Source organism: Corvus kubaryi, unplaced genomic scaffold, assembly GCF_017639235.1.
Source record: "Corvus kubaryi isolate FWS band 111438036 unplaced genomic scaffold, C.kubaryi_AGA036_p1.0 37396, whole genome shotgun sequence".
Taxonomy (NCBI): Eukaryota; Metazoa; Chordata; class Aves; order Passeriformes; family Corvidae; genus Corvus; species Corvus kubaryi.
Window position 1 is genome coordinate 17,495,097 of NW_024581135.1, and position 18,638 is coordinate 17,513,734.

Consider the following 18,638-nt stretch of genomic DNA (forward strand, 5'->3'; position numbering starts at 1 on the left):
AAATTTGATCTAGCACAGTAGTAATCTTAACTTCATTTGATATTTCTGAATCATCTCCTAATATCTGAACTTTCTGTTCAAAATGCACAGATAATACTGACCTCAGAGCCAAAGACACCTTCCTTTGCGGCCCCAAGTGTACCACAAGTGCCGCAGACCCCATGGCTGGGAGATTCTGATGGCAGTGGGACTAAAGCTGTTTCCTTGATATTATGGGGCAGCCACTGAGATGCTTCAAAAGCATCTGTAATTTTCCTCTTCTCATGCTTTAGATGTAGCAAAGTACATGAGAAAGTTGTACCTATCTGCAGGAGTTTCTGTTCCCTTTTTTAGGCAGATCCCAATGCTGAAAATTAGACAAGCCCTCTAAAAATAGAACTAGGGAATTAATCTTTGCTGTAGCTACAGGACTCAGTTATCCCTTTTGCCCAAAACCCAGAATGAACACCACCAGCCCCATGACCCTCAACTCACTAGGGACATGAAATTCTCTCTTACTATTGCATTTGGCTTTAAAAATGTTATTCCCTAGCTTAGTTTGGGTTCTTTTTTGTTTGTAGATTTCCTGTAACAATTGCTGTAATTAATATTACTAATTTGAACATTTGCTGTGTGAGAGCCAGGACCACTTTTTTACACCACCAGTGCAGCACACTTTTATTTCTCTAACAATAGTACTGTTACATTTGATTTTAAAGGACAGTTTAATTATCTGGAAACACAAATCATGTAAAAATGAAACAGCAAAATCTTTCATCTCCAGACTGACTCTATCTGTGGAGAGTAGGAGAGGCTAAGAAGACAACATAGAGAAGCATCTAAACAGGAATGAGCTGGACACTCAAAGATAGGTTGGGTTGTTTGCCTATGCTTACCATCTTCAAAGCTTAGAACAGGAAAATGGTGTGGCTCTAACAGCAGGTTTCATTACAAAATAGAATAAAAGCCAGGGTTGCTGACCTTAGTTTTGAGAGGCGACTGGAAAGATAAAACCCTACTCTAGTTAGGTTTGAAACATTTTCAATGTTGAGTGCTTCTCAGAGGACCTCACTGGAATGTGGTCCTCTGAATCTGCCGAGGAAGATCACTGGGAATTCAGTGGGCAAGAACAAGTGTCTCTCAGTCAGGTCTGTCTCCATTCTCAGAACAGCCCTTTGGAAGCCGTGGTTTTTGGGGTGGCAGAGAGGTGGCAATGGTAAGAAAATTCCTTTTGCCACAGATCTGTGTTCACTGGTGAGCCCCCTGCTTTGGAAAATGAATAGATTCCTACGCTTCGTTAACAAAAAACTTTTAGATGTCAGATGCTGATCTACTACCTACTGCTGATCCCCTGCCTACAAGTTTCACTCCCAATAAACAAATTGTCAACAGAGGAATTCTGCTAAATATTTTGCTTGCTATTAGATAAGACCATACAAAAATGAATACTCATGAACTCACTGTTTCCTTTCAGGTGATTAGTTGTTCACATACCAAAAACAGGCCAGGAGACAAGGTTCAATGTTCAATGCCTTCACTCTGGATGTGGAACAATTTGGAACCAGATTAGCTTTTGAGATGTGGCTTTAGCTATTTATGTAAAGGTATCTGCAAGCCTTGGTGACAAAATACTCTCAAACAAAAGAGAGATACTGGGCTCCTTTCTGGAAACTGCCTGGACCTCATCTATCTCTTCACTGTCAGCCCTTTATGGGAAAGCTTGTTACTGAGCTTACCATGAGACCTGATTTTTCCTCCCTGCACCTCCTTCCAGCTATATCCAATGAAGTAGGCAGTAGATGTTATTCCACTGATTTCTTCTGAAGAGTTTGTATTGTGTGATTTTGAGATGCTACTGGGCTGCTCAAGCTGGAATTTAAACTCTGGTTTCCTACATTTTGGGATGGTCCTCTCAAATGGTGCTGTTGGCCTGAGAAAATTTCCTAGACTTTTTCTTTTTCCTCAGAAATTTCCCTTCCATAAATCGGTGTTTCTTAAAACAACCAAAATGAGTAAAATATGCAGTCATAGGGGTAGAGAGGGAAAGGGCTGTAAAGAATTCCCAGCTAACAAAGAGAAACAATTCTACAACTGTCTTGATATTTCTCTAATAGTTTGGGGAATCTGCCTAAGTCCAACACTTTTAAGACACTATGATTGTCTTTATCAACTTGAAATTTTGTGACAAGCTTGCTTTTCAATTGGTTGATTTTCAACACCAAAGAACTTTCAATAAATTAATAAAAGAGCTATATGAGCATTATGTGCCAGCTGTGGTTCAGGTAAAACAGGCTCTTCAAGCTTATCTGCAAAGAGATGTCATCTGAAGCTATCAAAATTTCTTATTTTCAATAAGTGGATTGAGTCTTTAGTGGAGCCCTTTTAAACCACTTTTGTAGGATTCATTAACGAACACACCTGAATCCTCTTATGATCTCCCTCCCTCACTCAGTTGTTCCCCAAGGCTTCCTATGATATTCTTTATTGGTTATGGGGTTTCCCTACCATATGTGACTCTTTCCATTCTCTGCCTGTGCACCTCGCCCTAAAGCATCTCAATGCCTTGTCGGACATGATGCCATACACATTGAAGAATCATTCTGAGAAGGCAAGCAAAAGCCCTAAGCCTGTGAAGCGAATTATCAGCTCACCTTCCAAACCTTTGGAAAGTCTAATCCTCATTCTGAAGCCCACAAAATTGACAATATCCCTAAACAAAGGTTAAACAGATCAAAACTTTGGATTTCCACTAGCAGCAAAAACTAAGCTATAAACATATGATCCCGTGTGCCCATGAACAGGCCTATGCTGTTATGAACGCTGAGTTTTCTTGTGCTTTTTTTTTTGCTTTTGACTAGCTCCTCATGTGTTTTGACCACTACTTAAGAGCGTAATTCCCTTCAAACACTCCCTTCCTATGCTTTTTTACACATTCTAGTATCGTCAGCTCTTGGCCGGCTTGCTGGCTCTTGTCACATCAGTCATATAAAATTAAATGGTAAATAATATATCTAGGTGCTTTCCTTATCCTACACAAATCCTACAATTTGGTCTTCTCTTGGTTGCCCTCTAATTCTAATTTTAGTACTGGCATTCGAGTGCTAGGCAAGGATATCATTGATTGCTTGAGACACATAACAGGGAGACTTTTGTCCTAAATCATGCAGCTCAGCAGATGTAAGTATCATAAGCATATAGAAAAATAATTAACAATTTAAATAGTAAAAAGTGCCTTATGAGCACTGTGAGCTAGCTTTATGGAAAAGAGAGGGAAACAGTGATTAAAAAACTTGAAACTAACAGTCAGAAAGCTACTCCCTTAACAAATAGTGTCCTAATTCCTTCTTGGCTTTCTGTGCTGTCACTGTAGCCATATAAAGCACAGCTTCTTCCCCCAAGATACTCTAATTTCTGTATAAAATAGAAGAATTCAAGTAAGTAAAGAGAAAGCTGAAAATATCTGGGGGAAAAAGCAGACTCTTACGCACATTCTGTTCATGCCAGAATTATTGCTGGGTTCTCCTCCTTCCTAGTCAGATGTAGAAGAAGAGTCAGAAAACTTGAAAGCAAAGTAAGGACCAACATTTTTTGTTCCTGGGCCTCAGTGAGGAAACATCCTTTAAAGCTAAGAGCTTGACCCCATAGAGCCATAGGAGATAAGGTAGATGAATGAGCCATAAAGTCATGTCATTGCCACCTCTGAAAGACTCCTCAGCTGTGAAGAGTCCACAGAAGCTGCCCAAGCCATCAGGAACCATGTCAAACAAGCTGAAGACTTAAATGGTAAAATCCCAACCGACAGATTAAAATATGTAGCAAAAGGAAAATACAGCAAAGACAACGTAAAAATTTATTTGCAGTCCTAAAGTGTCCTGGCATGTTTCTGAGGAGGAAAGCCTTACCCTGAAACAGTGGCATCCATGAGTCCGAGGTCAGAAAAAGCCCCAATGCAAACCATTGCTTATAAACCAAAGAAATCCATGGTTTTCTCCCTGCAATGCTTGCTCTCTAAAATCATTACATCAATGCTCATCACCTCTAAAATCTCTTTTTTCAAACCAAACTTCTGAGGACAAATCCTCACAACAGTCTCTTATTCACCATCTCGGTCATGCATTGTTTCCCCTCTGCCTATACAAAGCATCTGTAAACCATAGCTGTATCAAGGTCTTGGCTGTTCAATAAACACAGCCAGTTCTTTTAATTAGTTTAGCCTTCTGAACAGGCACATGGAAGTGACCAAAATTAACTTACGACATGTTGTGTGCTTGAATGTTAAAATCAGCACAATTGCCACTACTGTTAATGTAACAGAGATTCCTGTAGTCTGTTGGCATAAACATCATACACCTGAATTAAAATACCTGTGACTTGGAAACATAAAATAAAAAATAACACAAAATGAAATAAAACAGCTCCTCCCCTAATTCTGGAATAAGTTTCTATTAGTACTACACAGTACAATTTAGATATGCACTTGCAAATTGTATTGATCGACTATGTATCTCATATGTACTTATTTTTTTTAGTATTAAATTTACGTGATTCCTAGTGTTGCTGGACAGACAATGTCAGCAAATACAAACTTTTGAGCTTAAAATTTCTTTTAAAATACAGTTTGACTTTGACCTTTACAAAGACACTTCATGTAAAACTAACTCGCTTACAAATATTTCAGTTCTAAAATGTTAATGCACTACAAGGTTAATTGCTCTTATTAATCCATTAAAAAAGAACTGTATGCCCTTTTTTATATTAACCATTATTTACTTCTTTCATTCTTATGTCCAAAGTCCAAAAGCTCTTATCTTTGTTACAAAAACTAACAAAGAGTTAGCTAGATCTTACAAAACTTCAACTGGTTTCTATTTGTGTGCCTTCATTAGTACTAAAAGTCTTGACATAAAACAACCCAATGTGGCAAACAGGGTGGTCAGCAATTTTTTGAGATCACTTGCTGGAGCAGTTCAAGTCAAAGAAGCTAACATATCTCTCTTTTTAGTTAAAAAAATATTTGGTTTTTTTCCCTTGCCTGTGATTTGAGAAGAAGAGAACAGATTTTTATGTGCATATGTAGCAATGGTAAGCAGCTGTAAAAACCTCCTACCCTAAAGATTGATGAATATATGTTTCATTAACACCAGCACATCTGAAAGACATTTGACACTTTGGAAGACCAACTATGGTTCTTCAAAATGCCCCAGATGAAATGCCTCATAATATGATTATTAATGGCCGTCTTAGGAGCCTCTGGTGCCTTCTCCATTTAAAAAAATTATAAAACCTTAACTTCTGATTATACCTGACCACAGTCTAAATATTTATTTTGCTAGAAAATCTGGAACTTTACTTGCATTGTGAGATCTGCACCAGCAAGATTTAAAAAGGCTTTCTGAAATCCACTGTTTATATTCTTTTTCTATTTACGACATTAAAGGCTCACCACATCCTTTGAATATCAAAAAATAGAAAACCACAGAGCAAATACTTTTGGCCACCCCATGCCAGATTCATTGAATGGCTGTTAAGAATGAACACATCTGTGAGGTTCAACATCTATTTGTGGGTGTAGTGCAAAGAAATTCAGAATCTGAACCAAGTGGGTATCTATTTTCTACATTTTCTGAGTGCTTCTAAATATGAGGCTGCCCTGGATGGAGGCCATGCACCCAATGCTTGTAAAGGAAGAGCTCTCCTCCATGTATCAGTGGCATGTATTAGTGGTCCAGGTGGAGGGCCCTATGGGATGCTTGTCTTACACCCCTGGAGAAAAGATTGGCCTCCACTAATACACAGTAGCACTGAGGACTGCCAGGCAGACTCAGGTAAGCTCAAAGGCTTTTGTCCATTCAGAACGAAAAGTACATTGTACTTGACAATAAACCTGCCATTTGAAACCTCGGGGGTTTTAATCTTATAAATAATAGAGTTCAGAGAAGAAGGGTTTGCAAGTCTGCATTGCGCTGCCCAGAATTCAGATTTATGTAATGCACTCATTGGGAGGTAGTGCTGAAATGCATGCAAGTGTTAGGGCATTTGAGATTCAGAGCTAATATTGCCCAAAAATATGCAATGCAACACTAACATTTCTCTCTGTTATGCTGTTTTCCTCAGCTGCTATGAAGACATCCATCACTCAATGGCAGGTCAGAGCTATCCAGTCCACTGCATGCACTAGTACAGCTTTTTGCTTTCTGTTGAAGATGCTGTTAACTAGCACGATGTCTGCAGCAGAGGAAGCTATGTAAAATGAGCCAAAGAAGATGCACATTACTAATCCCACACAATAAAATAGGTTTTTCTCATTAGGGCTGATAGCAACTCCTTTGTATATACCAGCCTACATATTTTGAGAACAGCAAGGTTACTAACTTTCCTGTATTGAACATGCATTTGAAAAAATTGGTTTATAAAATATATAGAAAGAGCTATACTTTAGACATGTAATAACAAATGGTATGAAACTTCAGTTATTCTTCTTTGATCATCAAGAGAAAAGTTGCAGTAGTTCTACTGCAAAATGAATTAGTCCCTCAAATACTTTCAGGCATCAAAATAATTCCTACTGTTTTAGGATGTGAAAAATTGTTTTGAAAAATTCAGCAGGATAAAAAATGAATCTGTTAAGCACATTAAAGGCTATCTTTGTCTGCAAGTGCATTCATAAAATAGGGAGCATTACTTTAGCTCCCTACTGCACTTTAAAAATGCAGAGTGCTAAAATGGCAAGCATGAAGCTAACTGTCAGCCTATGCAGTTTCACTGTGGGGAGGTTATCACATGCAGCTTTGCTGCCTTATTCATGTCTTGCAGCTCTTCCAATCAGATAACCTTAACAAACATGGTGCTATCAATTGCCAGATGTGGTACATGCTATGCAACATCTAGTTTTTGACAGACTAAAATGGAACAGAGGATTCTTCTCTTTATGTAATCAACCATCAATCACACTATGAGATTCACAAGGAGTATCTGGAAGTACTGTCAAGTGCCAATTAGTGATGTTGCTGACCCAAAAGGTAAAGAAGATTGTAGAAGAAGCAGCCCAGTATAATTCTCCACTCCAGTGTCCTTAAAGTGGACTATCGTTTATGAATGTACTCCTACAGATGAAAGAGAAATGGGAGGTCAGTGGTTCCTGTCTTCAACAATCTTCTGCAATCTTCTCATAATGAATTGTAAATAGTATCACTATCAGCCTCCTCTTCCTGCACTGGAAACCAACGCAAATGGCTCCACAAACCCAAACACTGATAATACTGTTCCTCAGGACACAAAGCTGAAGGCTGCCCTCTGTCCTCTGCCTGTCATGCTGTGTGTGGGTCTGCATGGCTGGGGCTCACCCTTTCTGCCTTGCCACATCCCCCCGCTCCCTCATGGTTTTGGGGTACATTCACACCATGGACATGCAGGGCTGAAATTCTGAGCTGTTCATCCTTTGAAGACAATCTGAAGATTGATGAACAATCAATGGAAACGTCTTCCTCCCTCTCAGAGCAATTCTCAGCACAATCTGGCAAAATGTTGTTATCACCTAGTATGGTTTTATCATGAGGTGTTCCTGCTTTCAGAACAGCAAATGATTTTTACAAGGTCAAAAGCAGAATATCATGCCTGGGTGTTGGCCATCTTGAACTGCATAATAAAGACACCTCCTTCAAAGAGCAGCATTGCTCTGGTGCACAGAGAATACCTGACAAGTTTGGATTTGAAGTGACCAGCCTATGTGCAGTCCTTTGCTCTTAAGGGTTACAGTATCCAGTAGTCAGTGTAGATACAATGCATTATTAATTAGCATATACAAATCCTATTTATATTAAAAAAGCTTGCTTAGTGAAGGAGACATAATTCCTGTTATTACCATTCCAAATAGCAAAAAACAAATATTATCTACAGAGCTAATAAAAATACAAGATGAAAGCAACAAGCTTGGAGTGTGTTTGTACAGTACACACTTTTTTGTAATGTGGGACCAATATTTTTCATGGTAAATTATAGATGCTAACAGAATTTTTCTGAGTGTACCTACATTCCTGAATGGCAAGGTTCTGAAAGAGCAGTGCTGAAGAGACATACCGCATGGATGTATAATACTTATACTACACAGCTATTTTATATGCAATACGCTTGTGACTTCTTAAAATATACGTGCATGGAAGAGGTGCAAAATTACTTCAGAGCTGCCTGAGTAAGCATAAGTGAGTGCAGACATCTCCACACCCCAAATCCCTGAAAGAGTTTGTTATCAAACCTGCAACATATATGTACAGTCATGCTCCAGAGTCCAATGAAGTTGTGGCATCTCCCCACTACCACTGGTTCAAATACCGCTGAAAGCAGGTGTCGTATAAACATTAAAAAAAGTTGAGCAAACTTTCAGCTTTTTCATGTATTGGATTCCATAGGAACTCAATGAAAAACTGTTGCTAATGCAGGAAAGACCAGATCAAGCTGGCAAACTATCTCCCTGTGTCATAATTTAGCAAATGAGCAAAACTATTCCCTGGAAGGTGCCAGACAATTAGAGGACAAGTCACAACAACAAAGGCGTTCCTACCCAGTGTGAGCACTTTGTCAAGGTACGGAAACAATTTACAGTGTTTTCAGAACCGTAGTTCAGGTCAGTTCATTTTTATACTCTCCCATATGGTTCTGCTCCTTCTATTTCCAGAGTGAACCCTATTTACCTGGACGGGTGCTGCAGAAAATATATTGTTTGCAGAGAAAGTGAGAGTCATCAATAATGAAAACTTCTCAAGATAGGTATATTGAGTATGTGTATTGGCTTGATCTGACAAGGGAAGAAAATGGCAAACAACTTGTTTTCTACTTGAGAGGCATCTGAGAGGAGAGCAGCGGTCAGGTTCTGTATTGTGCCTTCTGGAGACTCAGCAATAAAAGTACTGTTTGGGTGGAGAGAGCAAATAGAAGTGGCTTCCAGCCACGTTTTTGTCTTTATGAATCTGAGCCTGGCAAAAGACTAAACAGCATTTGCACCAAGTTTTCACTTTCCCCAGGCCTGTAAAGAGAAGAATTCCATTCAACCCTTCCATGCATAACTGCCAGGATGGACCGTACCAAGTGGTCATAGCTCTGCTGCCCCGTAACATGAAAGCAGAAAGGACACATGCAAAATGTCTATGCCACACCACTCCTCATGGGTCTGGGCTTTCCTCACCACAAATGAGGTGGTGAGACATGCTTCACCGTGGTTTTCACCCCACTGATTCACAGCAAAGCAATGCTCCTCTTGTTCCTAAGCACAGACCTCCTGCCCAAAATACTATAGCTCTTACAGTCAGCCTTGGGAAAATAATTCTTTGCATAGTAAAGCTCAGGAAGCCTAAACACAGTACAATGGTTGCTCCAGGTCTATGCTAGATTAATACAGAGCATCCAAAATGCTTAGGAAATGGGATGGTTTCTTCCCTAACAAATTATGCAGTATGTTGTCCATACTGAAGGGACACATTAGGTTGGAGTTTCAAGCTTTTGGAAGGCAGCCATGGAAGACAGAAACCATATGATGCCAGAGTGGATTTATACTCGTTAACTTACATGAGACTGGCACAAGCCTCTAAATATTAGCCTATGATTTTTGCAAAAAAAAAGCACGACTTCGGGGTATTAGGAGAGCTTTCATTACTAGCAGCTGCAATGGATTAATCTTAGACAGAGAACTATGGTATTTAGTTAAAGATGGAAAGGAATAATAGTTTAGCACCTCTTTCAGAAAGGTGAAGTTAAATGCAAAAGCAGAATGTCTTCTCCATGAAGCAGCACTGAAAAATACTTTTACATTCATGTGACATTGAGAAACAAATGACAAAGAATTTTCCATTAATAATTTAATTTGGGGGCCAAAGGGCCATCAATAACATCATAAGCATATAAGATGGAGACAAGTTTATCCCTGAGATAAGCAATCACAGTAGAGTTTCTTACAGCATGTTTGAATTTGACTCTATGGAATGCAAAATTTAAAAAATCATAAATAACAGATAGGGACAGCTGCCAACCCACCTCAGACCATCATGACTTTATGCTGAACACTTGAAGTGCATAAAAATGAAGCTGTGGAACTGGAAAGTAGCATATTACCAGGAGCTTCTGAGCATCTCCATTTCCCATGCCTATAAAAGATGACACAGAAACAACAGTCGGTCATCATCTGGCAGGATCATTATAGCATTAAAATTCAGCCCCAATGTCTAAAACAATACATTCAAAGATATGATTTCTGAGGAAAATTTAGGCATCCAAGTTGAAGATTCGGGTTGCTTTCATGGTGCATTCTTACTACTGGAAACAAGGATTTTTAGCAGAAAGTATGTGGAGTTGAGGTGATGTTCAAATCTGCCAGGGAGTGATGAAGAGAGGCTAATAATCCAAAATCGTTTTTCCTATAGGACTAACATGTGCACACAGAGCCTCCAGTTAAGCATTAAGATGTAACCCTCATTCACATTCAGCAAAACCCTCTGACTCATAGGGGCTTTGTTCCTCGAGGGCTGGACAACTGGATTACCCTTTATTTTTAAAGATGGATGGTGGTGATACTGCTGCTCATCTTTTATAGCAGTGGTTAAAGCACTCACCCAGAAACTGGTGAGCTGACTACGGTTCAGCAACCTCCTCAGCGTGAGGGGGCTCAAATCTACAGCTCCAGCCTAGGCTCTGACAACCAAGTTAAGCCACAATTGCTGGAGATTTGGGGAAGGAGGGCAGAGAAGGGAAAAGAGGGGGTCAGTCTGCTTCCTGCTGAAGCTGCATGGCTGTTCAGCAAAGAATGCAAGATTTATAGGGTCAGAAAGAAAGAGAGAATTGGAGAAAAAGGAGCTTAACTCTACACTAAACATGAAGGCTTCCTCTGGGGTAAAAGAGTCATCCTCTTCAACATATTTAATGTTGCTAATTAATTTAGTTTTAAACAAGATTTTACAGTGATGTTTCCAAATTTGTGAGATGGAAACACTTTTACATATTTATAAAATTTAATGAAAATTTCCATTTGCAGTAAATGCTTGATGAAAGGCAGTGGTGGGATGCAGAGCCACATGCCACTCTGAGTGTCACACCACCCAGCACAGTCATCCCAAGAGCTGCCCCACATGCCTGGGAAGGGAGTGCGTGAGACACGTGGGGATGTGGCTTTGGGCTGCAGTCCCCCACAGGCTCTTTGCTATCTTCTTGCTGTCTGAAGGACACCTGGGATACAGGATGCCCTAAGACTGGGGGCCATGCAGCTATACCAGTACCAAGTGCTGGCCCTGCTTACTGGGATTCATCCCTAAAGGGGGTGTAGAAGTAGCTGGTGCAATAGAAATCCAGCAGTGTAACATGGACAAAGGGAATGCAATCGTAAGAGGAGCAACTAAAATCAGCTGCTTGCTGAAGGTGGTCTTTGCTGGGAAGAGGAACTGGACTCCTTGGTGCAAGTCTCCTTGCACACTGCTGCCTGCAAGCTCGATGGCAGATGGCAACAGGACAGAACAAGTGTAAATGAAAGGAAATCCAGAACCAAACAAATTAAAAGATTGTTTCTTAAAGCAGAATAAAGCCTAGTGAGATTGGCGTCTTGTATACTTTTCAGTGCATTAAATACTGTCCTGTTTTGCTTTCAAATTTATTCACCAGCCAGGTTACAACTGTCACTGCCCTTAAAAGAGCTTCCTAATTCCTCACTATTATTCAGTCAGGCACTTTAGTTAGTCACTATTTGGGGAAAAACATTTAGTGATGTCACGGGTTTACTGATTTCCTTTTTAAATTCCGTCTCTATTTTATTTAATCCTCAAGAGTTTGAAGATCAGGAGCTATGCAAAGAATTGTCTCTTTGTGAAAAGCTTGCTTTGGTTGGCTGTCAGTGAATTTGTGGCCACAGCGAAGGTTCTGATACACCAGGGAGAAAATCATGCTTTTACCTAATCTAACCAAACCAACCTTGGTCAGATTGATTCAGTTTCCAGCCTTGGCTCTGACCTCACCCTTACCCTCAATCCTGCCTCACTTTCACACTGAGTATTTTATACAGCTTCTATTTTCTCCCTGCATAGTTTCTACCAGCCCCCCGCTGCCTCCCCCAACTTCTATGTTCTACTCATCAACCATTGCTTTAGAATCTTCAGGCTGGATGGGCAGGCATGCGGTGCTGGCAGGTGGTGTAGCTGTTAGGCAGCCTTGTGTATCACAAGAGATCTAATGCTATCAAATTTCTTTTCCCCCAAAGACTAAAGAGAGCAAGCCTTTGTAAGCATGCAGGAGGGGGATGAAAACACTTTGTCTCCTGAGCAGCCAGCCTTTGTCATTTTACAAATGAAATCACTTTGGAAATTTAGAGAATTAATATCATAATGAAGACGGGAGTACCCATTAGGGTGGTCTAATGTTGCTCTGGAGATATATGATGGATGTCCAGTTGCTGTAAGCCCTTATTTGCAGAGAGTCACCTCTGTAGTTGCCATTATTAGGAAGATGTCTGAAGCAGAGGATCAGACACAACCATTGCAAGATGAGATAGTGTTTGACTGGTTTCCAGGGAACCGAAGGATACAGCCTTAGTTGTACCTGTCACTATGGCTCCCAGCTTTTTTCCCCCTTAATGTCTTTTTTAGCTGTAGGAAGTTTCTCTTTAAAGATTCACTGCTTCTCTAATAGCACGAAAAAGCAGGAATAGGAACATAAAAAAATGTTACCTGGATTGCAAAGAAGCTTCTGCTTATTGCAAAACAATTGGTATAGTTCATCATCAAAAGATTGCAATATGCTGCACTAGTCAGCTTTTGCAAATAAAGATAACCACGAGATCTAACCTGTGGTGTATTACTTGTAGTAACTGGAAATATTCACCTGCTGTGTCCGCTTCTGGAGATACCTAACGCACTGACAGAGCAGTGACGCCGTGATTGCCATTCCTGGAAATACAGCCTCAAGAAAGTAGTACTTCCAGGAATTATCTTAATGGGCAATTGAATCATCACTTCTAGCACTCCAGCATCTTTCCCAGAAGGACAGTTTTCCACAGGCAATGATGCCAGTTAGAAACAATATCCAAAGAATATCCAAACTTCAATTCTTTTCCCTTTCTGACTGGTTTGCAGAGAACAGAAGCATAAGGCAGATGTTAAAATTAGGGAGAAAGGCACCTAGGACATGAGGCTGGAAGGTGTCCAGTATATTGATTTACCTGCACTTCATTGTATAGTAGCTCTTCTATCCAGGTCGTTTATTTTCTTCCCATTATCTGTGTTCCTTTAATAATTCTCCACTGGTCACTAACATAGCTGCTTTGTTGTGTTATTTCCAGGGGAGCTCAGGTGCTGGTGTAAGTTGTCATAGCTGCAATGTCCTCCATGAGGATTTACACCAGTGCAGTGCCTAAGAAAATCAGGTTAAATTCAGCAATATCTAGACTTTTTTTCCAGCTAAGGAGATATGCAAGGCAGCTTGTTGATACTAACCTTTTCAAATAAATGTGACATGAGTCCACACTTTGCTCTATATATAATCAGTACTGATCTGGGGGAATAATCAGTGGTAAATAAAAATGAGTACTGTTGAAATACCCTTTGTGTGTGTTCTCATGAATTACTCATGAAACAGGGGTTTCAAATTTCTGCCTCTGATACCCAGTATCGGATATGCACTGCCTTTATTTTTTGTATTTTTTATAATATGTGGAGATGGCAGGTGTCTGGATTTTGTTTTTATGTGTTGGGTTGTTTTGTTTTGGGGTTTAGGGGTTTTTTTGCAAAATTCTATTTGTTTCCCCTAAATCTTGAGTTTAGTGGGCAGATTCACCTTGGTGGGAGCAAATGCAACTCTATCGACAGCACTGGAATTCTCTCTGCATATGTCAGCAATGAATTTGTCCCCATATTTATTGGAAATACCTGAACTGCTGTGATATGATGTGGTAAATCATGCTGAGAGCAAATCAAACAGACAGGCTGTGGCTGCATCACTATTTCATACAACTCGGGTCATAATGGACAGGACAATGCTGTAGTGTGAAATTCAGTGCTAAGGAAAATACATTCTTTCTAACCTTTTATGAAAATACTTCTTGTCCTTCAAAGGACAATTTAGGCAACGCGACCACTGCTGGAACTGGTGCAGAGCATTTAGAAGGCAACTAGAAAAACACCATTGCCCAAGTTGTCTGTAGATATTCCCCCACTTTTGCTGTTCCAAAATTCCCATCAACTGTTGCATACAGCCTCCAGAAATAAAGCTATTCACTCTTACTACAGCAAATAAAAGCAATGCAACATGCCAGTCTTCAAGCCCAGCAAACTATAAATGTAATATCAGATAGAGAAGAGCTAATGAAAACAATCATATTAAACATAGCTCTTCAGTGCTTGGTGCTCAATAAGTGAGCAGCAGGCTTTCTCTGTCTAGCTTACAGAAAACAGGAGGTAGCAGTTTGCAAGGAGCAGCGTTTTAATGTGATTGGACTATAACAGACAATCTATTTACAGCATGCTCTGGGGAGCTTATAAACAAATGTTGAGTAATTTCAGCCAGCAGTAATTACCCTTGCAGCTGACAAGGATAGCATGATACTTTCTCCTTCACCTTCAGCCCAGTCCAGAAGGCACTGTACACAATGGCACTTCTAATTATTTCTGCATTTCTATGGCTAAAGACCAAAGTGTGTTATTAGAGAACATTTTAGAAGCTTTTTAAAAGCTTGTTTATTGGGACAATTAAAAGTCATCACTATGACAGCAAATAAAAGGTTCCATTCCCAGGCAAGCAGTTGCAGCTGGGGGTCTGCCTGCTTACCTTGTAAGCCTTGTCTACACGAGGCAAAATTTACAGCCACCCCTCACTGCTGCTAATACAGGTTCAATGGCATCAATGTTACCAAAGTGGGCAAACCTTCGAGGATACAGAGAATGGGGCTTTGTAAATATCATATTATCTAACCCTGCTTAGAGAACACTGAATAAACCTAGTACTTAAAATATTGTCCACTCACCTGTGCTCGAACTCCCAACACAGTCAAACATACTGGGGATGAAGCCCTTGTGGCTGTAAGGAGATATTTTTGCAGAGTGCCTGTGGGGCAGACAAAGCTTCAGACAATGTGGCATTTTGTCTTCTGTTGAAAGAAAATTAAAAACAAGTTCTAAAACATCCATTAGCACTTAATTACTGGTGAAATACAATGGCATGGATTTTTTTTCCCAGGCTCCGGACACACAAATAGGTGAATTTTGGGCTGGAATCAGCTGCCACAGTGAGTCAGTAGGAACTCAGGAGCAGAAGCAAAGGGAGACCTGGGCTCTGCTGGGAGAAGGTCAGGGGACTGGGGTGCTCCCCTCTGCATTCCTCCCACTGCTGGTGATAAACCCTTTTCCCTATCCTTGGCTATGTGAAGGCAAATCTAGATCTTTTCATTTCCCCAAATCATCAGTAACCTATGTGATACTTCAAAAGCCAACTCCCCACTGTTACAGAATACCCCGGAGCATTCAGGCTACATTCACCAATATTTCAAATGCCCACTCTCCATGTCACAGCCCTCTGGCTCCTGAGATACCCGTGGGCACAGCCTGCTCAGAGCTGTGCCCAAGCCCACTCCTCCAGAGCTGGCAGAAAGCACTGGTGAACTGTGACTGTGATACAAGGGTGTGGAGCCTGTCCTATCCTAAAATGTAGGTGCTTTTTGATCAGTAACTAACTGAGAGATACAGCTATGCCACCAAAGGAAGGAAGGTCTCCAGCCCCAGGGAGACCTCAGCAGGCTACACTGTCCTGAGCAGCCTCTTATTTGGCCCAAACCACTGTTTTTACCCCCCAGTTATGTCATGGGTACTACGCAATTTTCTGTTCACCCTGTGTGTTTTACTATGAAAAACACTACAGCTATTTCCAACAAGTATTTTTTAAAATGTACAAACTCATGGCAAGTCATCATCAGAGTGATTGCTGTAGGCAGTGATAATTAACGAAATTATTGAGTCACAAGACTGTTCACCACAAGAACTTCTATTTAACATTGTAATACAGTCATATAAGAGCCAAACTATCCAAAAGTAATTGGGAGAGGCAGTGAATTGTGATGTGTGCTGGTTTGCAAACACCACTGCACAGTCTGGTGTTCGCTGAGCTCCCATCCGCCTCAATAAATTCAGTTCAGGTTCCTGCTATAGGAATTGACAGCAGATATCTAATCCCCAAAAGTGGATTATTTACATTTTTTTATATGTTACATTGCATTACATCCTGTCATGTTGCATCTCATCACAAGCAGATATAATATCGCATAACATGATGTGACATGATGACAGACATCAGAAATGTTTTTTGTTGTTTTGGGTTTTTTGAAGATTTTATACCTAGTATCCAAAATATTTCTGAGTGATTTCTAGGAAGATGGAGTGGATAAGGTGAGTGCCTAGCTTACATGTTTGTCTGGCAGCTGCTGCACTGTCTCTCCCAAGCATTGTTTAAAACCAGCCACCTTGTTTTGCAGCTTCATGAAACCTCAGCAATGCAATTTTGCACGTATTTTGCAAATATTTTTAAAAGATTCATTAGGAGGGAAATCAGCAGAACACATGTTCAATAACAGCACAAACCGACAACAGCTGCTGCAAATTACCTTGTCTGAAAGGAACCCCCAGCAATGCATTGCAAACTTTAACAATGTACTCAAGCTGTTGATTGCTTGCGCTGCCGCTCACCACTCATTTCTGAGACACAGTTGGTGGAGGAACATTAATTTGTCCTTGTTCTTGAGACTGGCAGGTGTCACTTTGCCCAGTGTGGGACGTGAGTGACAGATATTTTGCAGCTGATGAAATGAGAATGCAGAAATTCAAGAGGGCCTCTGGGATTTCACTGGTCATTTGTGGCCAGCACAAGGGCAGGGCCCGCTGCCTCGCTGGCGCAGCACTGGCTGAAGCTGCTGTTGCTGCAGGCTGCCGCAGATCCACACCATTTTAAATAATATTGGTATTATGAAGCTCTTCCCACCCACACACGCACACACTTGAGGGTATTGTGTGTGCTTCGCTTCTTTCTAGGCTGATACTGGCTGGGAGATTGTTCTAATTGTTTTCTGGTTTGGTTTGGGGGTTTTTTTCTTCTGTTCTATGCTCAAGCCTTTTTCAAAAGGATTTTACCTGCATCTGCTATCTTTAATTCCCTGGATAACATAAATAGAATTTATTAAAAGTAATACATAAGCTAACCTCGAGGAAACTGATTAAAAACAAGAGCAGTATTAAAAATACAATTAATAAAATCCTCTCGTGATACAGAGTTGGGAAGAGAGTAGGTAGAATTATATCATTTGAAATGTTTCTTTCATCTAATTTAAAAAACAGAAAAATGTACAAATTCCATGCACAAATGCACAAGGCTTCTTGAAAATAAAAAAGATACTAGGAAATTAACAACATTGCAGTGTTAAAGAATTAAGAATGAGATTTGTTGAATTTTAACACTATCCTGTAGTTCACCTTTATCTTTCCTTTAAGTCTTAGAGCATTTTCTTTGCAAGCAATATAGTGGCCGGGATTACTAACACTGTCCTCCTGCTCCTTCCCCCTGCCTCCCTCCCCACCAAAAAAAAAAAAAAAAAAAGATTTAATTATAAGTAGAAGGGAAAGAAATTTTCCACTGTTGAAGCCTCTAGATATTTTCAACCCCAGTTTAAATAATGATGGTGTTTTTTCCCATTCAGCAATTTTATGTTAAAAAAAAGGACGGGATTAAAATATTCTGCAGTTTCTAAAATACTTTTTATATGAACTAGAGTGCATACCAAAAACAAAACAATTCTTTTAATTATATTATCTTTTTATTTAAACTACATATTTTTTTAGAGGGAGTGATTTTCAAGAAAACCCAAAAATTTCAGGACAGGGAGGGACTCATTTTTTTAACTGTGTTAAATGTAGTGTATATAGAACAGTGTAATCCATAGAACCACTAACAACATTTTCAATTGTGATAAAACCATATTAACATAATTTGCTTCTTTGATGATTAACTGTCTTTGAATATTAAGAGATTTTTACAACATCTTATTGACACTGAGGAGACTGCAAAAGCCTGGGCTTTTTCTCTATTTTATAAGTGAGGCTTCGTTTGATATGCGTTCTGATTTTAAAAGAACCATAATATTTTAATCGATCACTCTGTAAAGATCATGATTATTATAAATGAGATACAGTCATGCACATCAAGCCTGACTGGTAGATAGGAGGTCATGAGTCAGGAATTATATGAAGAGGGGAAGTAAAAACTAGAAAATTTTCCAGCATGATTGTTTAAAGGAACAATTATGTACATTGGTACATGAATTCAAGACTTCAGTTACATGCTGAGTTATTAGCCTTAATTTTCTATTAATTTCCTTGAAACTAACCTTGAAAAAATATCATTTGCAAAAAAAATGAAATTAAACCCATACATTTATTATGACAAACATGTAATTTCATACTGAACTCTTCACATTCATGAAACAGATGACATTAAAAATCATGGCAGAGAAATATATCTGATGAGAACATTGATACAAACCTAGGCTGTGGAAATACTGGTTAATGTCATTTGCCAAATGTTATTTTATTGTAGATAATTACTTACGTTAAATAATTTGAAACACACATGAAGATAACATCTGATATGATACAATA

General features: G+C 39.6%; 1 long non-coding RNA gene across 1 annotated transcript in view; it reads right to left on the minus strand.

The window, feature by feature from the left end:
• The window catches only part of LOC121670691, a 59,849-nt gene that overhangs the window by 32,500 nt on the left and 8,711 nt on the right, over positions 1-18,638 (minus strand). The window contains exons 3-5 of the long non-coding RNA XR_006018211.1: positions 14,966-15,088; positions 13,166-13,356; positions 10,003-10,112 (exon numbers count right to left, since the gene is read on the minus strand). This is a non-coding gene — a long non-coding RNA (uncharacterized LOC121670691). The remainder of the gene's footprint in view (positions 1-10,002; positions 10,113-13,165; positions 13,357-14,965; positions 15,089-18,638) is intronic.